Here is an 11,594-nt window from a genome sequence, read left to right as displayed (position 1 = left end):
AATTGTGGTTTGGGTGCAAATTTACAAAGCAAACTTGTTTTACATTCAACAGTTCATGCACATCTGATTTCACGGTCCCAATTGCTGTCTCCAACCATAAAAATACCCTCCTCCCCTCTCCTCCCTGTGAACACTCCCTTCCTGTGCCCATCTTATCTATGCATTCTTGTCTGTCCACCTTTCCCTCTATGTGAATGCTACCCCTCTGGTGTCTCATGGCTGATTGACCCAAGGGGTACATCTCCCCAGAGTAGGTGCATGCATGGACCTGGCTTAGGTGTCATGGTAGTTAAGTCTGTGTGTCAACTTGACTGGGCCTGGTTGAGTGGCTGGGCAGCTGGATATAGTATTCCCCATGTTGAGACTGGTTATCAACTCCTTGGTGGAATCTACTGTGAGCAGCTGAGTAGCTGCCTAAGTAATGTAGTCTGCTTTCTGTACATAAGGAGAAGCCTTGGGGAAACGGTCTCTAGCTTATGGCATGCTTGAACCCTGCATGTAGCCATGTTGTTGTTCAGCAGCCTGCCATGCTCTGCAGACCTTGGGACTTTCAAGGGACTTGAATTAATGGCCTGCTGTGTGGTTTGGTAACATCAGGACTGTGCCTTTTTTATTTGTCAACCTTGGGCTTGTCAGCCTTAGCAGCCAGCAGCTGTCTGAGTGAAGAAAAGCCTTCAGTGGGCTGGGAGCAGGAGGCAGAGCTGAAGCCCAAGGCTGAAAGGCTTTCACTCAGCCCCTAGAGCCTGGCAATTTGAACTCAGACTTAAGCCTCCAAACTGTAAAAGAATAAACTCTTGTTTGTTCAAGCCATCCCATTTGTGGTGTATTCTTGTCAGAATGGCACTAGGTAACGAGAAAGGTGTCCTACATGTAGGTCTTTCTACTGTTGAGCTGAGAGCCAATCCATGGGAGTGAGTCCATTTCTAGGCCTGAAGAGTAAGCCAGAACCATCGTCTCAGGAGTTCCACAAGTCTCTTTCTGACCAGTAATTCTGGTCATTTTTGCATTTTGTTCCACATTTTATTTCCCACTCTTCCCAGGATTTCCAGTTTTGATCCCTTTCTGAGCAGTTGGTATTGGTAGCCAGGCACCATAGATGGACCATGGGGACTTCAGCCTCCACTACCCTAAGACCAGAAAGCTCCCACTTTCTTAACAACAATTTTTAGCCAAACATTCATTCCTTATCTTCTAAAACAATTGGACTAAAGCAATGCTTCTATGATGTGGGGATCTTGTGACTGGATGTAAATCAGATCAATTATAGATGAAATCCTTGAAATGGAAACCTGATTCATTTCATTAAGAGAAGAAGATTGAATCAACTATCTGAAGCCTTTCAAATGTGAAACATTGTTCATCTGGCTCAGGAGAATCTTAGACAAAAATCACCTAGTGATTCAAGGAGCAGTTAAGATAGCTTAACAAACACTAAATAAGTTTTCTTCTAGGTTAGAAATTCTGATTTTTGTTTTCTTTGTTATTTGAACAGTAACACTTGACCAGGAAAAAAATCTTTCTTTAGAAAGATAGGAATGAAAATCTTAATTAAAATGGAGTTTCAATTTTGTCTGAAGGCACATTATTCAGATATACTCCACTCAACTCACTGCCCTCGAGTCAGATCTGACTCATAGCAAATGCTCCTTGGGTTTCCAAGGCAGTATCGCAATGGAAGTAGATTGCCCAACTTTCTGAGGAAGAGTGGCTAGTGGGTTTGAACCCCCAGCCTTCAGGTTAGCAGTCAAATGCCTTAGGCACTATGCCACCAGAGAGAGAGAATGACACAGTGGCAATATCAATGGGCTCAAACATACTTACTATTGTGAGGATGGCAGATGACTGGGCAATATTTTTTGTCTTATGCATAAGATTGCCATGAGTTGGCACTAACTCAATGGCACAGAACAAGAAAAAGCAGTGCTAATAGGAAATTTTGAAGGGAAATTGGGAAAGTGAGTAGGGGCAACCAAATAGCATAACCAAACTGATCTGATTAGAAATATTTCATGCTGGGGTATAAGAGGATATCCCAGCAAATTTAGGGAAGAGACTGAAGAAATAACCTGGATCCATACTCTGTGACATGAATTTATTGGACCTTACTTACAGGGAATCCAGGGGTCAGAGACTAGATGAATAGGACAGGAGAGAACACTGCTGCTATAAAGTACAGGCAAGTTATATAATGGAGTACACAAAAAAGGCATGTTGCCAAAGCTTACATGACCCTCGACTCCCATTCCTGCAAGCCCATGTTTCAGAAAGTGAGCTCTTGCCAGGTGTCCTTGTAGTTCTCTTGGGGCTGTACCCAGACTTAGCTTATGGCCTGGCACATCAGCAAGAAAATGGTCAAAACAGGACAGCCCTACATACAAGCCCCTGCGGTGGCTTGTCAGAATTGTCACCAGCTTTAGGTGTGCACATTGTTTACCCTACACTCCACCCCTGCATACCCTAAGATGGCTTTTAAAATCTTATTATGCCAGTCTTCCATGGTACCCCTTGAACCAGGGCAGCAGAGGTGCATTGCAGCCATAAACCACAAATTAAATATTAGCAACAGCAACATATCACAATAAAAACACAAAATTCAAGGAAAGATAAAAATTTATGATGTCAAGAGGCAGAGTAAGATGGAAGTCACTTTAGGAAGCTGTTGTTTGATGAACAAAAGAGAGTACTGTCCATATACTGTCATTAGCTGGGTTGATCAGTCATGGGAGACTAGTCAGGGAGGACAAAGGCAGTTCTCCACAGATTCAGCAATTGCTGCAGTTACAGGGCTCAGCTACAGTTTTGGCTCCGGAAGCAAACAGGTTGAGGGTCACTAACTTATGGATGGAAAGATGTATATTTAGTAGGCACTAAAACAGGTAATCCCTACTCCAGACTGTACTCTTTAATCTTCATCAGTAAGTGCTTCAAGTCATTTTCACTTTCAGTAAGGAAGGTGGTGTCATCTGTATACTGGAGGTTGTTAATGAGTCTTCCTCCAATCCTGATGCCACCTTCTTCCTATAGTCCAGCTTCTAGGATAATTTTCTCACCACACAAATTGAATAAGTATGGTAAAAGGATACAACCCAGACACACACTTTTCCTGATTTTAAACATTGCAGTATCCCCTTGTCCTATGTGAACGACAGCCTCCTGGTCTATGTACAGGTTCCTCATGAGCACAATTAAGTATTCTAGAGTTCCCATTTTTCTAAATATTCATGGTTTGTTTATGATCCACACAAACACTTCTGTATAGTCAATAAAACACAACACAACATCTTTCTGGTTTTCTTTACTTTCATCCAAGATCCATCTGACATCAGCAATGATACTTCTCATTCCATGCTCTCTTCTAAATCCACCTAGCATTTGTGGAAGTTCCCTGTCAATATACTGCTGCAACCATTTTTAAACTATCATCAGCAAAATTTTACTTGTGTGTGATATTAATGATATTGTTAGATAATTTCCACATTCTGTTGGATCACCTTTCTTTGGAAGGAGTACAAATATGGATCTCTTCCAGTCAGTTGGCCGGGTAGCTGTCTTCCAAATTGCTTGGCATAGACAAGTAAGTGCCTCCAGTGTGGCATATTTGTTTAAACATCTCAATGGGTCTTTCATCAATTCCTGAAGGCCTGTTTTTCACCAATTCCTTCAGTGCAGCTTCAACTTCTTCCTTCAATACCATTGGTTCTTGATCATATGCCACCTCCAGAAATAGATGAACATCAACCAATTCTTTTTTGTACAGTGACTCTGTGTCCTTCCATCTTCCTTTGATGTTCCCTGTATCATTCAAACTTTTGCCCATAGAACTTTTCAACACTGCAGCTTGAAGCTTGAATTTCTCCTTCAGTTCTTTCAGCTTTTGAGAAATGTCAAATGTGTTCTTCCCTTTCGGTTTTCTAACTCCAGGTCTTTGCACATTTCATTATAATAATTGTCTTCTTGAGCTTCTCTTTGAAGTCTTCTATTCATCTTTTTTATCTTGTCCTTTCTTCCATTTGCTTTAGCTACTCTCCATTCAAGGGCAAGTTTCAGAGTCTTATTTAACATCTATTGTGGTCTCTTTTTCCTTTCCTGTCTTCTCAATGACCTTTTACTTTCTTCATATATGCTGCTTGTGATGTCATCCCACAACTGGTTTTCTGTCACTGCCATTCAATGCATCAAATCTGTTCTTCAGATGGTATCTAAATTCAGGTGAGATATAATCAAGGTCATATGTTGTCATTCATGGACTTGTTTCAATTGTCTTCAGCTTCAACTTGAACTTGCATGTGAGAAATTTCTGTTCCAGTCAGTTCCTGGTCTTGTTTTGGCTGAAATATTGAGCTGCTCCATCACCTCTTTCCATAGATGTAGTTGATTTGATTCCTGTGTATTCCATTTCATGAGGTCCACGTGTATAGCCAGCATTAATGTTGTTTCAAAAAGGTATTTGCAATGAATAAATAGTTGCTCTTGCAAAATTCTATCATGTGATCTCTGGTGTCATTTCTATCACCAAGGCCATACTTTCCAACTACCAGTAATTCTTCTTTGTTTCCAGCTTTTGCATTCCAATTACCAATAATCATCAATACATCTTAATTGTATGTTTGGTCAATTTTTGACTGTAGAAGTTGATAAAGATCTTCAATTTCCTCATCTTTGGCTTTAGTGGTTGGTGTGTAAATTTGAATAGTAGTAGTATTAATGGGTCTTCCTTGTAGGCATATAGATATTATTCTAACAGAATAGCACTGTACTTCAGGATAGATCTTGAAACATTCTTTCTGACATTGATTGCCATGCCATTCCTCATCAATTTGTCATTCCTAGGATGGTAGATCACATGATTTTCTGATTTGTATAGTATTAGCATCACCACAAAGGTTTGCACCTCAACATAAAGAAAATGGACATTTTCACAACTAGATCAATAAGCAGCATCAGGATAAATGGAGAAAAAAAATGACATTGTCAAATATATTATTTGGATAGGCAGCTAACACCAGTGGAAGCAGCAGTCAAGAAATCAGGCATTATATTGCACTGGGCAAATCTGCTGCAAATGACCTCTTTAACGTGCTGAAGAGCAAAGATTTCTCTTTGAAGACTAAAGTGGACCTAACCCAAACCATGGTGTTTTCAGTAGCCTCATATGCACATGAAAGCTGGACAATGAATAAAGAAGATCAAAGAAGAGTGAATCATTTTTAGTTATGGTGTTGATGAAGAATAATGAAAGTGCCCTTGACTTCCAGAAGAATGAACAAATCTGTCCAGGACAAAGTACAGCCAGTATGCTCCTAGGAAGCAAGAATGGCCAGACTTCATCTCTCCTACTTTGGTCATGTGGTCAGAAGGGACCATTCTCTGGAGAAGGATATCATGCTTGGTAAAGTCAGCAAAAAAGGGGAAGACTCTCAACGAGATGGATTGACCCAGTGATTGGAACAATGGGCTCAGGTAAAACAAAGATTGTAAGGATGGTGCATGACCAGGCAATGTTTAGTTCTATTATACATAGGGTCACTGAGTTAGAGCTGACTCAATGACACCTAACAACAACAAGAAGAATACAGGTATGTCTTGTCCATACAATGAGAGGCATGATACCTGAGGATCTTGACTCAGGACTATTCCAACCTGAGGAGACATACCTCATTTGCAATACCATACTTGCTATCCAAAGGTTGTGTTTTGGAAGGAAAGCCTGAGTAGGTCAAGATGGGAACTACAATACTCCAAAGAGACATAAATAATGTTCCTTTGGACATAGGTGGACCCAGATTATGCACATGTATGTTTTTTGGTGGCATTGGTAGTAAAAAAAAAAAAAAAAAAAAAAAAAAGTGTAATCTTTAACCTCTGTTCTAGGCCTAAGCCTCACAGTGCTGAAAAAGTGAACCAACGAGGCCCTGCTTGCCAAATCCAGGGTAAAGCGATTGTATTGTCTCTCATGGCCAAGTCTTGTGCCAAGGGCAAGAGCAAGTTACCCTGAGTTCCTGTTTGAAGTGTGCTTGAACCTGGATATGTAGGGTGGTGTCTGTTTCTCAAGTCAATAGTTTATATGCACTTAGACAGCTTTACTGCTCAAGTTTATTTAAGGCCCAAATGGCATCCAGAAGCCTTATAGCCCATCCTATGAATGACTACGTTTCTTCCCTCAGCTGCTTCATCAAGAGGACATTCATTGTTTCTATTAGGCCAGCAGCAGTGGGATTATTTGACAAATGGAATTGCCAATGAATGTCATTGTGCTCTTCCCACTCCTGTACCTCATGTCCAGGGAAGTGGGTTCTTTGATCACTCTCTATGTCTGTCGGAGTCCCATAGGCAACACAGAGGTGTCTGAGACCACAAATAGTGGCCTTTTCAATGGCTCACTTGCTACGATAAGCTTGTCATGCTCTTCACACAGGTCAGAGCATGTTTACAGTCTTCAGATATAGGCAAAGGTCCTATATCATCTACTTGCCATCCTTGGGCACATTCAGTTGCTCATAGTGTGCGTCCAGGATGAGGAAGAATCATTCAGGTGCATCCTAAGGAGCAACTGGTACAGTCATTGCAAGCTTCAACTATGTCTCTATTGGACAGCAGCAGACCTAAGATTTTGGCTACAGCCCATAGAGTTCTTTGTCTGTTATGGCCCATTTTCTGGTGTAACCAAGCCACTATGTTCTCTATAGGGAAGTCTTCAACTGCCTATATCGTAGCCTGTACATTCCTTGCAGGTGTGGCAGCTGAGTGGGTTGGTACATGACATACTACAACATCCACACCCTTAATGTAATATAGGAGTTCTTGCCACATTTGTGCATCCCATAAGGGATGACCAACTATTATCCATTGTTGTTTTTCTCATTACAGGAGCCACAAGATGAGCCCTTTATAGACTGCCCAGCTGTCAGTGCACAAAAGAATTGGACTAGGTTTATGCATGAGAACTATCCATGCTCGTAGTTCTACCCACTGACTGTTCTTCCCTTCCTCTTGATCTAAGCAAATGCTGGTTTGTGTGTGTGTGTGTGTGTGTGTGATTGTATGGTGACAGCTATCCACTGTGGGGATTACCCCATACTAACCCATCTGTATACTATGCAGTTTCAGGGACAGGTCCTATTCCTTCTTTGACAAAGGAAGGGAGTTCAGAGGCTTTAATAAATTCCTGGGTGCCAGATTCAATGGTAACATATGTTACTGGATGTAGGACAGTGTGCAGTTTAGCAATAAGAGGGCAGTTGTTTAGAGTACTTCTTTGTTGCAAATAGGCATGCCACTTGGCTGCAGTGCTGGTCTGGGGTTTGTTGAAGGCATCTTGCAACCACCCCACTTATGGGGTACTACATTCTTACCAATATGGGTAATCCTTTTATAATGCTTTCCACTTGTAGGACACTACAGTACACTGTACATAGCTGTTTCTTCAACATGCTATATCTTTCTTCTGCTCCTTTCCATAACTGAGACCAAAAGCCTAATGGGATCTTTTTATGCCCTTGCTTTATGCCACAAACCCCAGCCAAAACCTTCTGGATAACTGGCAAAATCCAATCCACAGGGCTGTCCTGCACTAAGACACCCAAAGCTTGTATTTGTTTTTCAGCTACTCAGCTGCCTGGAAGGTCTCTTCTTCTGTATTATGCCACTCCCCCAAACTCCCTTTTTTACTGAATGATATAAGGGCCTTAGTATTTGAGCCATGTAGGTAATGAAGGTGTTGAAATAAATCAGAAAACGTACAAAGGTTTGTACATATTTTGGAGTTTGGGGTTGGGGACAGGCTTGTATTTTATCTATCACAACTTCTGGTACCACTTTTGTCTTACCTGACCATACAATACCCAAGAGCTTTCCAGGTCCCTGGAGTTTGTTTTCATTGACAGCCCATCCTTGCTTCCTCAGAAGATCTATCAAGGAGGAGCTTGCTTGTTGCAACACAGGAAGAGAATAAGATGTTAACATGACATCATCTATATAAAGGAACAGAGAAACCCCCTCTGGGTGGGACCAAGTAGCAAGGTCCCTAGCTACCACCAAGCCATCAGTAGCAATTAGGAGACCTTTGAAATTGTTAACATTCCCATAAATGAGGGAGCCAGAGCCAATACATGTTGTTTATTTTGGGGGACCCTATAGATGGTGAGTTCCCCATGTGGCGTCTGGTCCCCTGACACTAATATGACAAAAAGCCAAAGTTCCAGGGGACCTTGGCCTGACCTCTACTCTGTGGATAAAGGTGGCCTCAATGCATGTTCTTCAGAAGATGCCATCAGTTGTGTTGTTCTTCCTTTGTCTTCTACTGTGAACTTTTGCTTTGGTTTCAGCTTCAGCCACAGTCTGACCAACACAGCATTACACTGATTATCAATTTTTTCTATTGGGGTTCCTATCCAGATCAAGTCCTGCAACATTTGCTTATGAGTTACCTGTGCAGGTCCTTTCATGTTCTTTTCCTTTCATTTGCCTCCTTCCTTGGGCTGTTGGACATCTGTGGAGTGTATGTTCTGTTTCCTTGTCTTTTCTGTCTTCCCTAAATGAGCTGCAGCTTGGGCAGCCCATGAGACTGGCTGATGAACTAAGGACTTAAGATAAAGACAAGAGTTCCATACCACTGACTAGGGACTGAATGCTGGATAGCATCCTTCAGTCCTACAGTAAACAATTCATTCTCCAGGCCTCAATAATGCTCAGCGTATACAACATGCTTCATCTCTAATTTTCTTATGACCTTCTGTAATTCTTCCAATGAGGACAAGAGAAAGGGTGCTTTTGGGACATCCCCCTCATTGGGCCAGGCAGCCTTACAGGTAGCTACAATCCAGTTTAACAGACTACCTTGTTTTCATTCATTGCTACATACAGACTTTGGCACAAGGTCAGGTGAATTGTAACCGAGACTAGTTTAGACATCTCTATTCCTGAAAGGATAATACCATCTGCCGCCAAATGCCAGATTCACAACGGCAAAGTCACTGTAGAGTCACAAACTTTCTGGCAAAACTTGGAGGCCAGAACCCCCAATTCAGTGGTAGTATAATCCCTCATGGATGTAAACTACATTCTTTCAGTGGGGACAGGTTTTCAGTGACAACCTCATGAGGATGTGCCTGTTCTGCTTTCATTTTTGTCTTCAACACTGGTCACACTTATAACACTGGAATCTATATCTCCTTATCCCATTCCTCCTCAAAGGAGGAGCTCTCACATGGATCCCACTTCTTTGGGTCCCAATCAGCCCATGCTACCAGTAGTCTTACTCTCTGATGAGGAAGATGCCGTCCTTTCAGCTTAGCCACCCTGCAAGCTAATGTCTCTGATCTGGTTTCTTGCTCATGTAGTCAGGACGTCAATGTTTCCAAAGTGCTAGCTTGAGCCATGCTAGCATCCCTTTCTATTTGTAATTCCTGTTCCAATTCCTGGATAGTGGTGTGGGTTGTCAGTTTACAGTCAGTAGTCCATTTTGTTGCACAGAGCAGTGGCCATGCTACTTCTGCTCTGGTCATAAGCACTTCTGCTTTCTTATTTGATATACTAAGACTACTGAATATCTCTTCTAAACTTTTTGGCATTTGGGCGGTGTCCTCAAACTCATGTGGCGGTCCACATTTATCACTAGGGCTGCTACAGGGCCCCATATCAACATGGACAGCCATCCCAGGAATCCCCCTGCAGAATTTCCCTCCCCAGCCATGTTGGGGGCTCAAGCAGGTTTTCCTCAGCATCTTGACAGGCTTGCCAGCTGTAAGGGGAGATCACCAGTAAGTTTAGGGTAGTACTCATACCAAGGGCTGAGAGACCAAAGAAATGACCCAGAGCCATACTCTGCAATATGGATTTACTGGGACCTATGTACAGGGAGTCCAAGGATGATAAGCTGTATGAATGGGAAAGGAGAGAACCATGCTGCTCTGAAGTATAGACAAGGTATATACTGGAGTACACAAAAAAGGCTCATTGCCAAAGAGCACATGACTCTTGACCCTCATTCCTGAATGTCTGAATTCCAGGAAGCTGTGCTCTCACCACGTGTCCTTGTACATCTCTTGGGGCTGTTTCAACACTTGGCTTCGAGCCTAGGGCATCCACAAGAAAATGGTCAAACAGGACAGTCCCTCAAGCCACTACAGTGACTTGTCAGGACTATTGCCATTTTTAGGTATGCTCAGTGTTATCCTACATGAGGTAGTCATTTTCCAGATAAGCTGTTAATAAGGGATAATGTATAATTTATTGCATGCTAAGACTTAAGAGGGAGGTTAAGTTCAGGGGACTATGGTAGGCAGAGAAGCCTGATTAAAGTTTGGTCAAGAGGGAGAGAGGATAGCATCCTACTAACAGACCCCGCCCAAACATTCTTCAACAGAGATGTAGAGAAACTCAGTGAAACAGATAAAAATAATGATCCTGGAATTATGAGCATCTAATGAGAAGATAAAGTATTAGATTGAGTGAACACAGAACAGGGAGTGAACTCAGTGATAGGGGATGGTGGACCTGGACTGGCCCAAAGAAAATCCACTATAAACACAAAGGGGGCTAGGAAAAAAAGGGGGGAAAAAACTTCATGGAACACCCAGGCGTTAAAGACATAGGGTAGAGAGATTGGGAAGAATTCAAGGATCAATGATAGATTGCATACAACACCTGCTCACTCCAACTACAGCTCCTCCTTACAACAGAGACCTACACCCACATTCCCACCAGTTACTCCACCAACACAGAGAATGGTGGAGAGTGACCCAGTACAATCAAGGTAACAACCAAAGAAGCACACCTGCCCTACACTTCAAGATATAGTGAAACAAAGTAAAACATAAAACCAGGGTGAAAGAAATCAGCACAAATAAAGATAACAACTTCAAAATGTCTCAGAGACAACAGATAACTTCAACTCAAACAACAGAACAGGGCAAGATAACAGAAACAAGTGTTCAAACTAAAGAATTAGGAAATATCCTGAGAAAGAACAAGTAATAGAACTCTATGATAAGGAATTATATATATATATATATACACATATATATGTATAAACTCAAAACTAACTACCGTCAAGTCAGATCTGACTCACAGTGACCCCTCCTTGGGTTTCTGAGGCAGTATCACTACAGAAGTAGATTGTCCAACCTTCCTTCCAAGGAGTGGCTGGTGGGTTTGAACTGTCAGCCTTCTGGTTAGCAGTCAAATGCCTTAGGCACTACACTACCAGAGCTCATTAGAATTCCAGAAGATGAACACTAAAATTACAGAGATAGATAACACATTGGGAGAACAAATGAGTAGACTTGAACTAGCAGAAGAATGCATTTAGCAGCTAGAAGACAAATCCCTTGACATCAGCTTGTATGAAGAAAAATCAGAACAAAGAATTAACAAAACCTGAGAGTTATATGGGATGATATGAAAGGAAATAACATACACTTGATTGGAATTTCAAAACAAGAGGAGGCAAATAAAAACATCAAGAAAATTGTCAGACTTGTTAACATAATTGTTGTTGTTGTTTGCTGTCAAGTTGTAGTTGATTCATAGTGACCCTTCCTTGGGTTTCCAAAGCAGTATCACTACAGAGGTAGATTGCCCAACCTTCCTTCTGA

This window comes from Orycteropus afer, unplaced genomic scaffold (genome assembly GCF_000298275.1).
Source record: "Orycteropus afer afer isolate SDZICR_OR568_19922 unplaced genomic scaffold, OryAfe1.0 scaffold00709, whole genome shotgun sequence".
NCBI classification, from domain to species: Eukaryota; Metazoa; Chordata; class Mammalia; order Tubulidentata; family Orycteropodidae; genus Orycteropus; species Orycteropus afer.
The sequence above is the reverse complement of the archived record's forward strand: the minus strand, read 5'-3'. Positions refer to the sequence as shown.